The 11,095-nt window shown below is 41.0% G+C and overlaps 1 long non-coding RNA gene across 2 annotated transcripts in view; it reads right to left on the reverse strand.

Annotated features, from left to right (window-relative positions):
- The window catches only part of LOC307180459, a 229,368-nt gene that overhangs the window by 22,466 nt on the left and 195,807 nt on the right, over positions 1-11,095 (reverse strand). The window contains exon 3 of one of the 2 annotated variants that reach the window (XR_013825739.1): positions 4,328-4,437. This is a non-coding gene — a long non-coding RNA (uncharacterized lncRNA). Of the gene's footprint in view, positions 1-4,250; positions 4,438-11,095 lie in introns of those variants that run through there. The other variant, XR_013825740.1, reaches the window with a different exon arrangement.

Consider the following 11,095-nt stretch of genomic DNA (forward strand, 5'->3'; position numbering starts at 1 on the left):
ATTTGGTGTCTTTGCTGAAGGGGTGAGTAAATGATGGATAAATGATATAATTCTATCACCAAGCCCTATGGGAAGACTTCTTTCAACCCCAGGAAGAAGCTCTGAGTACCTCATGACACGGGCTACCTTCTACACCCTTCCCTTATTATGTATATTGTTTTATCATTGCAGGAAGTGGGGAGGGAAAGAACCTAATCTCCTTAATGTGTACTAAAAAAAAAAAAAAAAAAAAACCTTTTAGAAAAGGAGGAGAAGTTCCCGGTTTCTTACCTATTAGCATATAAACAGACACCTCATTGAGTGAGATTGGAGATAATTTTTACAACCCAGTGTTCTATCTCTGTGTAGACAAGAGTTAACCAGGGCAGTTCTGAGACTGCCGGCCTTAGAAAGTTCTACAGTCAAGGCTGGTCCTTGGCTGCTACCTGGGAACTTGAGTTTCAGGTGGGTTCCCACCATCCCTTAACTGGTAAAGGTGGCTCACTTTGCCTAATGCTTTGTACAACAACATGGGCTCAAAGCCAGCTTTCCTTCTGGGAGTCTGCTGTTTTGGTACATACTAAGCAGAAGGTACTTATGTGACCAGCCCCCAATAAAAACCTCAGGCACTGATTTCTAATGAGCTTCCCCGTTGGACAATCATGTGTGCGCTCTCAAAATTTGATACTGGAGGGATTAAGCATGGCCACTGGGAGCGGACTCTAGGAAACGTGCACCTGGTGTTCTCTGGACTTCAGGAACGTCTTTTCCCTTTGCTGATTTTGCTTTGCATCCTTTTGCTGTGATAAATCATAGACTATATATGCTGAATCTTCCTAGTACATGATCCGACCAAGGGGCGGTCTTGGAGACCCCTGCCACAATTCCCCTTTGATTTATGAACTCACATTTTGAGGCAGGGACATCTCTCCCCGATGGTCACTGTATATGCGTCATCTCTTCACTTCTAAATCTTCTCCCATAACACAAGTTCCAGTAAACTTTGCCCAGAAAGTCCTAATCAAGTTGAAACATGGATATTCTCTACAGTCTAATATTTGTTTTATGTGTACTTGAAATGATGTGTATTTTCTAACTGATGGGCATAGGTTTCTATTGGGTTGGCCAAAAAGACCGTTCGGGCTTTTCCGTAAGATGTTACAGAAAACCCAAACGAAATTTTGGGCCAACCCAATATATATATACCCATTAAATCAAACGCATTGTTTCTTTCAAAGCCTACATTGATGTCTTTACTCCTTTTTTAAATTACTGATCGGAAATGACAAAAAGAGGTGCACTAAATCTAAAAATATGACTTTAATTTTTCCAGGTCTTCATATTAATTTTGCCGATTCCTGCGTCATCTATTTTAAGGTCCTTCAACACGAGATGGTTCGATTCATAGACTGCGTGAGAGAAAACTGCATGAGAAAATGCACCCTCACTTCCATGGTTCCCTGACATGTGGGGTTATATAGCAGCTTGCCTCTACAAAGGTGGCAAAAAAACAATGAGACTCCAGGAAAACAAACATGCAAATCTGACGCTTGAAAAACTCTCCTACTCATTCACGTGTAATCGTGTGCGAGCTACCCTGTCTACGTTTCCCCTACCCACCTTTCCTGTCATCTTCTGGTTGGAATCAGGGCCCTCGTTTCAGTCCACACACCAGGAGAGGGAGTGACAGAGAGACATGAACTTCAGGAGGTAGGAACCATGGATTGGGGGCTAGGAACAATGTGGATTCTGACTGCATATAAAGGTACCTGTTATCATTATTGGCAAGTTAGCTAGGTATAAAAATCATTGCATTATAACAGTGATTTTATAAAACAGAACGACAATTACCATAGTCAGTAAGACAAAAAAGGTGAAAAATAGATGCTAAAAAAGTATGTTGGGCAACTGTTAAAATTCAACTTCAGTAACTGCAGTGTTTTATCACAGAATAAGATCTACTAAGTCCAGTTTTTTTGGTCTTGTGTAAAAACACAGGCATGTCTCTCTCTTGGAATGAGCTTGTTGGTTTTTGGTTATTTCCCCCCCCCAACAAAATTAACAGTATTTCTTCTACTTATTTCCTGTTCACATCTAAGAAATCATCAATCCACTTTGAGTCAATTCTACACTCTGACTTATGCTCAAGTTTCCAGATTCTCGACATTTATAATACACATCATGGTGTTATTCATGCTGTGTGAATTTAAAAACAACAACAACAACACTGTTTCAATACATGTCACACACGAAAAAGAAAACTGTGAAGTGTTGATTACAGAATAGATTGCATCCAAAATAGGGTTTAATGAGTCAAAAACTTCAAACAACCCATTTGAAAGTTAATTATGGTGCCAAAAGCCTGTCTTCAGGCTCCTTTTATTAAATCTGTGTTTTGCTTTTTTTTTTTTTTTTTTTTTTGCGGTACGCGGGCCTCTCACCGTTGTGGCCCCTCCCATTGCGGAGCACAGGCTCCGGACGCGCAGGCACGGCGGCCATGGCTCACGGGCCCAGCCGCTCCGCGGCATGTGGGATCCTCCCGGACCGGGTCACGAACCCGCGTCCCCCGCATCGGCAGGCGGACTCTCAACCACTGCGCCACCAGGGAAGCCCTGTGTTTTGCTTTATGATGGAAAAATACAGGGCCCTTGAGGCATTCTTTGCAAAGTAATTACTTCTAAAGGGAAAAACTTCAACAATGTTGCAGTGACATGATTTGAATATCATACACATGCTTTGACCCTACTTTGCTTTCCCTTTGACATTTTTATCATATAGGAAAGGAAAATGGATTTATCGGACTAGTGGAAACAAGCAGACTCAGATTATCAAAAAAAATTGTTGATGGCAGCTTTTGTAGAATTGTGAGAAGTGATAAACCCCCTATTTCCTGCAACAATGAGGATGTATCTGTAAAAAGTTGCTACTTCTCTATCGGGCTGAAGTGAGATCCGACCAAGATGTTGATAGCTACGTACTGCCTGTAGATGAGAGAGGGAGGTAAGTAAGGAATGTAATGGTTTGTAAGTAAGGAAGTAGGAATGTTACGGTTTGGAGAATCGGGTCAACAATCTTTCCTTCACGTGTGATAATTCTACCAAGGCAAGGGTTCCGTGGGTGATACAGAGCAGACCTCGAAAAAGAGTTAGCCAGTTCATTCATCTTGTAGGAGCTGTACGATATAACTAGTGTCAACACTGACCAAGATTCCGTATGATAATCCCTAAGCTCCTCGTGTTCTGTACCTGTCTCAGCCCATATACGAGACATTTTCTCCAAAGTTTTCATTTAAAAAGTACAGTTCTGTTCCCAAAGCAACTGCTGAACCGGATCATCTTACCTAGCCGGTCTTGGGTGCCCCAAATCTCTGCCCTACATATAATTAGGAATCCAGGTAGGGGTGATGTATGCCCTTGCTTCAATACAGGCAGGAAGATTTAACTTAGGGACCCCAAACAACTTGTAAACAAATGTAAGAGTAGGATTTCATGAGCTGTGCCGGGATGGATGGAGTCTGGAACTCCGCGTGTAGGAAAGAGAGTGGGTAGGGGGTGTCTGCAAGAGGGAACACAGTGCAAGAACGAAGGTGAAGCTTGGGAAATTCATGAAAACAGAGAGAGAGAGAGAGAGAGAGAGAGAGAGATCGCTCAATCGATCACTGGGGCGAGTGAAGTACTCCCTACTCAGAGTTATGCAGTGATCTAAGTCAAGCTTTAACCAATGCAACCGCATTTTGTATGATCAGGTGTGATATTTCTCCTACTATTAGTTACGACATCTCCTCCCACGATGGGTAGCGTCTTAAGGCCAGGGGCCAATTGGGGCACATGTGTAAATCTATCTCTATACACACTTCAATTTATTATGCTGAGAATGAGCTGTGAAGTAGAAAATCATTGCAGCGTTGCAGTTACGAACACTAGGCGATGCCCCCCGCCGCCCCAAGTGCTGAACCGTAATGGATGGTCCAAGAGCGGCCTGGCCTAGGCCTGCTGTTTAGACAACGCGCGGAAACATACAGGGGCAGATGGGAAATGTCCTCCAAGGTATTTTGTTAAGGGGAAAGTAAGTTGCAGGGCAATGGGTACAGTGGGAAGAGATGAGAGTGGATTATGCAGATGAGACAGAAGGAGGACTTTTACTCTTCTGGTTTAAACGTGTTACAGGCAGGACACTGTTTGGTACTGGTTTTCAATAAAGAAGCATGCTGGGGAACCAGGTGACAGTGTGACATACTGTCTAGAGTTTTTCAGGGAAACCATTGGGTAGCAGCACAAAGACAGACCAGATTTACAGATCAGGAAAGTAAGCCAGGATCTGCACGCTAAGGGCTAAGCAGCATGATTACCTGTGAAAACAGGAGACTCTGAATCCCATTGGAATCTTCTAACACGAAACCAAAATGTCCAGGATGCAATGTAACAGTCGCTTGCTACAGCAATAACCTGGAAACCACAGCTGGAAGGAGGGAAAGACGATCATGAGACACCAACACTGAGAGGGAATCGTCAGACAAGAATTTTAAAGCACCAAACATAAAAATTCTTCAGCAAGCAATTATATTCTACCAACAAATTAAAATATATATATATATATATATAAAATTTAAGCAAAAATCAGAAAGTATTTAAGAAAGAACCAGATGTAAATTACAGAAACGAAAAATACAATAGCTGAAATAAAAGAAGGGAGGATGAACTAAAGGCTTTATCGTAGAGAAGAAAACCTAAAGACATTTGCTCCAGTAAAGGGAGATGACAGACTATGGAATTTCAGTCTCTACAAAGGAAGAGAGAGCAGTGACAGTGACAACTGTGTAAAAATAAAGATTCCTTCTTAGAACTTTTAAAAGCAATGATAACAGCAATGTATTGTGGTATTTATAACATGCAGCAGTAAAATTTACGGTAGCGATAATCGAAGGCGAGGACGGAAATGCCATGATATTGTGTGTGATCTTTTCTAGTACATGTAAGCGGTACACATCGCTTCAGGAGGGAAGGTTTACATTCAACCCTATAAATGATCCCAGTGAATGTAAAGGAGCTCAAGGCTGCCAACTAAAGGACAGATATTGTCACATTGCATAAAACATTCAGATTCAATTATATACTTCCTAAAGAAACCCGTGTGAAGTATGCAAGCATTAATAGGTTAAAAGGCGAAGGAAATACATAAACCCTGATCAGGTTAACAAAAGAAATATATAATGGATAAATCAATGTCAAAGTAAGTTTGATGCCAAAGAAAATTATCCTGAATAAAGAAGGTCATTCCATAATGACGTACAGTCCTTTCCTCAATAGCGTAGAACAATCCTCAAAATGTATACACTTAATTACAGGGCTTCACAGTACTTGAAGGAAAAGCTTAAAGAACTACAGGGAGAGATAGACAAATCCATAAACATAGTGGAAGTATTAATCCCCTTCCATCAATAGCTGACAGAACAAGGGGACAGAAGAGGAAAAATTTAAACAAACAAAAGGGCAGGAAGCACAGACTCCACCAAATGGACCTCATCTACCTTTAGAGAAGAGTCACCCAACAAGAGCAGGACGTAGAGTTCATTCTGGGGAACTCAGCATTTGCCAATGTTGACTGTATCCTGCGCCCAAAGTATTTAAGTCATGAATAGGACGTTCTCGGACCACAGTAGAATCAATTTTGAAATCATGAACAGAAAGCCATCTGGAAAATCCCAAACCACTTGAAAATGAATAACACCCTCCTATGAGTCCACGAAAAAATCAAAAAGGAAACATATTTGTTTTGAACTGAGTGCCTTTGACAGCACACCATCCACCAATGCGTGAGATGCACAGAGAGCAGTTACCAGAGGCAAGCACCGAATTCCTGGACTGGAAAAGAAGAAAAATCTCAAATCAGTGCCCTCAGCTTCCAACGTGAAATGATGAAAGAAAGGAACAAAGGAAGCAGGGGGAGAATAATAAAGGTCAAAGTGGAAGTCAATGAAACAGAAAACAGAAACGAAACACAAAACACATGAAACCAAAAGCTGGTTCTCTGAAAGTAACAGTAAAACTGGTAAACTTCTGGCAACAGTAATTACGACAGAAGACTCACTATGCTGATATTAGAAACAGAATGACAATATCACGGCAATTGCTGCAGATGTTAAAAGCAAAATAAAGAAACACTAAAAAAACAAAACAAAAAAACAACTTTATGGTCCTACCTTATCAGGGAAAATTTAGTCTTTACAATGAAATACGATACTAACTTTAGGTCCTTAGCTACCCTTCATCATGTTGAAATATTATATTACATACATATAGTACTACATACATGTAATACACAGTGTTTGCATATTTATAGTACGGGTTCCCTTGGACAATATTTTTTGAAGAATTTTGCAATTATGATTAGGAGAGATATTTTTCTGTAGTTTTTTTTTCCCCCCAATTATACTACGTTTATACTACGGTCTGTTTTTGGTATTAGGGTATGTTTAGCCTTATAGAATGAGATTTAAAATGCTCCTTTTTCTTTCAGCTTATGAGACAATTTGTGTAGAATTAGTATTTTTTTTAATCTATTAAAAAATTTAGGGGACTTCCCTGGTGGCGTAGTGGTTAAGAATCCACCTGCCAATGCAGGGGACACGGGTTCGAGCCCTGGTCTGGGAAAATCCCACATGCTGTGGAGCAACTAAGCCCTTGCGCCACAACTACTGAGCCTGTGCTTTAGAGCCTGCGAGCCACAACTACTGAGCCCATGTGCCACCACTACTGAAGGCCGCATGCCTAGAGCCCGTGCTCTGCAACAAGAGAAGCCACCGCAATGAGAAGCCCGCGCACTGCAACAAAGAGTAGCCCCCGCTCACCGCAATTAGAGAAAGCCCGCACACAGCAATGAAGACACGATGCAGCCAAAATAAATAAATAAAATTAAAAAAAAAAAAGAAATTGATGTAAAGGAATAGCTATTTTTCTATGGACTTGTGTCTTTCCTTTAAAGGGATATGGACACATATTCTTTATAACAAACAGAATTCCATAGCAACTGCAAAAACTGGTAAGAATAATTTCATATAAGCATGTAATAAAGGAAAGATGTAATAATCACTTTATAATTACAATGCTATAAATGTTGCGACTTCTACTTACAGATAGGAGATGAAGCTGAATTATTAAAAAATACCTGTGTGTATGTATATTTGTATATATATATGTAACAGTTTATCATTTTTTCAAAACAAAGAAGAATACAAGCTGTATTTCTTTTCTGATTAATTAAATGATACTGTTACTGTGGAAAACTTGGAATATATAGGGTAAATATCAATGTAATTAACACAGCCATCTATTTCTTTTTGTAATATTCTAACAAAAATATTTTTCCTAAATAGAATAAGTATCTCTACTTGGAGCAAAACTACTGATCTTCACCAATATTTTGTTAAGTTATAATTTTGATTGAAATATGCTTGTAATCTTATTTGAAGTCAAAATTTCTGATTTAAAAATACAGGTTTTAAAAAATTAATTCATGTTTTGATCTTTGAAAATAACTTTCTAGTTTAGACTTCATCAAGGTCAATAATATATGTCAAACAAAGCAAAGAAAATAAAATTTATTCTAAAAGTTAACCAAAATCAAATTTACATATTTTAACAGAGATCATTTTTTGATTACATTTTAAAAGAAAAATAAAAGAGACGTGTATATTGGAACTAGTCAAAGTTCTGAAAATGTAGTCTGATTAATGCGGACTTGTTCTGTCTTTTTCTTCTTTTCCCCCTTAAAGAAAAAATATACACTAGCAAGGTATGTCCTTGGGAATCCCTGACAATTCATCTGTATTCTGTTCACAAAAACTTTAAGATCTGCTTCCAAAACTGAAAGCCTGTCAACAGGTTATGATTGTAAAAAATAGAAAACAAATATTTTTCAGAAATGTCTCAGACTTCCCTGGTGGTGCAGAGGTTAAGGATCCGCCTGCCAATGCTGGGGACACGGGTTCAAGCCCTGGTCTGGGAAGATCCCACGTGCCATGGAGCAACTAAGCCTGTGTGCCACAACTAGTGAGCCTGTGCTCTAGAGCCAGCGAGCCACAACTACTGAGCTCATGTGCCACAACTACTGAAGCCCACGTGCCTAGAGCCCGTGCTCTGCAACAAGAGAAGCCACCGCAATGAGAAGCCCGTGCACTGCAACGAAGGGTAGCCCCCACTCACCGCAACTAGAGAAAGCCTGCGTGCAGCAACAAAGACCCAGCACAGCCAAAAATAAATAAGTAGAAGACATGAAAAAAAAAAGTCTCAAAATACATTACTATGAATTTGTGTGTTCAGGTAGAGCATAACAGTCAAAATACAAAAAAAAAAAAAAAAAAAAAAGGACAACCACCTTTTTAGGTGCCCATTTTATTGGGTTGGCCAAAAAAGCTCGTTTGGGTTTTTCCATTAAGATGTTAACGGAAAATATATGCAAAACAAAAATAAATCGTGATTGCAAAACATGTGCCTAAAATCAAAAGGAAAAGAAAAAGATAATCTCAACTTTACTTGAAATCAATTGCAGTGCCTAAATAATACTCATTTCCCCCCACTCATTATCCTTAGAGGAAATGAAACGTTGAGATGAGTTAAAACCTTAGGGACTCGAACAGAACTTACGAGGTTTTCTAACACATGTCCTCTACCGAGGACGATGGCAGCTGCCGGGTGGCTGCTGCGTGTAACCCGGTCAAGGCTCACGGAAAGTCAAAAATAAAGCAAAATTCAACACGGAGCTTAGCGAATGCTCAGATGCAATATCGTTTACCAACCTTTCTTCATTTCGTAAACAACCCAGAATAAGCAATGCAGAAAAAGTAGGCTCACAGGGCAGTATGTGTAACACTCATTTCTATCAATTTGGCTTCTTTATATATATTTCCAAATAGTCCTAAACGAATGTGAACCCCGTCAACACTCTCCTTTCTTCCTTCCCTTCCCTTGTTACGTACATCAGGGTCATCAGTACCTACTCAGCTAAATACAAGTTGCGTGGAAGGGGCTTATTGATATGAGACCTGGAGGGAAACTGAAGGGTGGGAAAGGTTTCCTTCTGACTCTGGTCTCATCCTCCCTTAACGATCACACATCATCCTTTTGAGGAAGCCCCAACAGTTCTGAAGAACTTGCGTGTGAGCTGGAAAACAAGGATCTGTGTTCTAATTCTAGAGCAGGGTGTGGACAGATTAGCAAACGGGGGAAAGCTATAGATTTCAACCAGGCACTCCTGGCTGAAATAACAAAGTCCTCAACAGACAGGCAGCCCTGCCCTCAGGCTCTCTCCTGTATAATCTGGGGTCCACAGGAATCTTCCAGCACACTAGGACCAAGCAGGGTCACGGGACTCCAGAACAGAGGCAAAGGAGGGCTGCTAGATCAGATGAATGGAAGAGAGACTCTTGGAGTTGGCCACCATAATGGTACCCACGGCCAAGGTGCGTCAGACAGAAAAGACAATCAACGGCACCAGCTAGAATCACGAATTAAGGACAGTAGCAGAGCAAGGAGTTCCCAGATGGACGAAGGGTAATGCCAATGACCAGAAGGGCCCAACATGGCGCCCAGCGAACCCTCTCTCCCCTGCATCCAGGATTCCAAAGATGTCCTTCCTCCACATCTTTGGGGGAGAAGCAGAGGCTAGAAGGCTGAGAGTTTTGAGATTTCTTTCCGAGAAATTCTATCTAATAATAAGAAAAACTATTCAAATTATAGAGTGGAACTAAGATGTTAAACTGTGTCAAAGAGGTAGTTGATTTTCTTTTGTGTTTCTATTAACTAGCAGGTTGGGATTTGAAGAAAGGACAGATGATTCCAGACTAAATAAATGTCATTTTCCCTGTCCATCCAAGTGGCAGCGTAAATGAAATTTTTGAGCATATTATTATATTCTGTAGTGGAGATTATACATCGAAGCATTCACTCAAATGGACGGTCAAACGTCCATGAGAGGAACTGTCTCATCTTTGCCGATCTTTTTTTATATGTTGATGTGGGAATTACTATTCGAACAACGGAGCCGTGAATACTTGATTGTGGCAACGCAGGGAGAAAAGACCCCCAGAAGGTTGGGGTTGGTGGGATCATTCCAATGCCACAGCTTTATTCAGAAGAGGTGACCTTCCCCATCAACTGGGAGGAGTCACCATGGAGTACGATAGTATCCTGAGCCCTCCTGGGCCTTTCCAATACTGCTTCTCGCGATGCATGAGAAGTTTGTGTGACAACTAACTTCAATGCACAGGACCTTCGGTCCCACAGGGGGTTCATTTGCTAAAGGATCTGTATCCGACAGGGCCAACGAATTAAATGGTTCCCGCTGGCATTGATGAAGCACCCTGTGTGGGCGTTGTTAGTTTACTGGCAAAAAGAGAAGGAGCATCTAAATAAGAGAGAGGGAGTCTTGCTATCTCCATCAGCAAGGGACAGTGACCCCAGAAGAATCAAATTTTGCCATCGATGGATTGAAGGCATTGAGTCTTCTTCTTCTCTCTCTCTCTCTCCTTCAATGCTGAACCACATCTTTAGAGACACTCAATACCATACTCTGAGAACCTGTAGGTTATGGAAGTTCATGAAGCATACTTGAAGGAGACAGAAAAAAAAAATTGCATCTCCAAGAATAACTTTATTCCAAGACACATAGTTCAAAATGTCACTCTTACAGGAAACAGTTATATTATGATCAAAAGAAATGGATATGGATTTTACTGACACAAAGATAGGATGTCAAAGAGCTTTGCTTAAGGAGCAAAGCTTTGGGATACGGCTACTGGCTTTCCTTCCATTTTCCCCCCTAATGTCTACTGTGCCCATAATTGTGAGATGCATCTGCTTGTTTGCAATTTATTGAGATAAAAATGATACACTGTGGGGCTTCCCTGGTGGCGCAGTGGTTGAAAGTCCGCCTGCCGATGCAGAGGATGCGGGTTCATGCCCCGGTACGGGAAGATCCCACATGCCGCAGAGCAGCTGAGCCCGTGAGCCTGCACGTCCGGAGCCTGTGCTCCGCAATGGGAGAGGCCACAAAAGGGAGAGGCCATAACAGTGAGAGGCCCGCGTACCACAAAAAAAAAAAAAAAAAAAAAATTGCACAC

Source organism: Stenella coeruleoalba (genome assembly GCF_951394435.1).
Source record: "Stenella coeruleoalba genome assembly, chromosome: X".
Taxonomy (NCBI): Eukaryota; Metazoa; Chordata; class Mammalia; order Artiodactyla; family Delphinidae; genus Stenella; species Stenella coeruleoalba.